The 1,512-nt window shown below is 40.1% G+C and overlaps 1 pseudogene; it reads right to left on the bottom strand.

The window, feature by feature from the left end:
- Positions 1-305: 305 nt before the first annotated feature.
- Positions 306-858, bottom strand: LOC102910478 (large ribosomal subunit protein eL21 pseudogene; annotated as a pseudogene).
- Positions 859-1,512: the final 654 nt, after the last annotated feature.

Raw genomic sequence — 1,512 nt, 5'->3', positions numbered from 1 at the left:
TATTTGAACTGAAGAAAAGTATAAATAGGCCCCCTTTATAGACATTATCTTTTCATTGGGCAGATAAAAGATAGCTGAATAGATAGTTGGGAGACATCTTGCCAACAACTTTAAGGAAGTTTATTATCACTCAACAGATTTCTTTATAGTCTAAATACCACTCTTCTTCTTCTTCTTCTTCTTCTTCTTCTTCTTCTTCTTCTTCTTCTTATTCTTATTCTTATTCTTATTCTTATTCTTATTCTTATTCTTATTCTTATTCTTATTCTTATTCTTATTCTTATTCTTATTCTTCTTAAGAAAAGCCCTTTACAGTCCAGGTCTTTTATTTCTTTTTGTACATTAGGCCATGAATTCGTATGGAATGGGCTCCAGCAGCTCAGGCTCTTCCCGTTAATCCTCACAAAGTGTGCTTCTCTGGGTGGGGCAGGCTGGCACTTCAGCTGAACCCAGGTGCCCTTCTCCTTGGCTTCCTTTTTCTTCTGGTTGTTCTCCTTCACCCGCTTGAGGAAGCTGTCTCGGCTCTTAGAGTGCTTGATGTGCTCAATCCACACGTTAATTCTCTTGGCAAGAATCTTGCCCTTAACTTGCTTGTTTACAGTGATGCCCTCGGCATGCTGGGTGACATTGTAGACTCTTCCGGTTTTGCCATGGTAACACTTATGAGGCATTCCTTTTTGAAAAGTGCCCATTCCCTTCATGTCTACAATATCACCTTTCTTGTAGATTCGCATGTAAGTGGCCAAAGGGACAACTCCATGCTTCCTAAAAGGCCTGGAGAACATATAGCGGGTCCCCCTCCTCTTTCCCTTTGTGTTTGTCATTTTGGCGAGTTACTGGAAGATGGCTGCCGCGGCCGAAAGGCTACCACTGTCCTTCTAAATGTAGTATTATTTCAAGATATATTTGGTGTTTCCGTGTAGATATAACTATGAACTGGATGATATATGGATGTTGTTTTCTTGGTCCTCTTGGGTAAGTCTTTATTGCAGTCTTTATCCAGCTCCACTGACGAAATGAAGTCATTTCTGTTTCCAGGACTGACCAGCTGCACCACTGATCTTCTGTAATGTTGCTTTTCTGTATACCAGTTTCTTTTGAATGTGAGATGTGGCTTTTCCGCTAAGGAGTGACTACCAAAGAAAATAATTCAGACGACCTTGAGAGCAGACTGTATTTTCTTCAGTGACACAGAAATGTTATCATGGAAAAGTCAGTTGATTCTCTTTAAGAATTCAGCCTTTGAGGTAGAAGATGATGAAACTTTTGAAAGTACCTGTCAAAGGGACGCTCATATGTATTACTGGATGGTGCATAGCTATTTTTCTGTGAAATAAAACATTCCTTTCTGGAAGGAGGCTCCTTTAATACTTGGGAGGAAAACAACATCTGAAGACTTTGGAAATAAACAAAAGAAGTCTTAGCAAGTCACTAAAACTTAAAGGACCCCTCCCCAGTACCACATTAGCAGTAACAGTATCTGGGAAGTGGAGGCCAATCAGCTAACCTGAT

The sequence above is a fragment of the Peromyscus maniculatus genome, chromosome 15, assembly GCF_049852395.1.
Source record: "Peromyscus maniculatus bairdii isolate BWxNUB_F1_BW_parent chromosome 15, HU_Pman_BW_mat_3.1, whole genome shotgun sequence".
NCBI classification, from domain to species: domain Eukaryota; kingdom Metazoa; phylum Chordata; class Mammalia; order Rodentia; family Cricetidae; genus Peromyscus; species Peromyscus maniculatus.
This window is presented reverse-complemented; position numbering and strand designations above follow the sequence as displayed.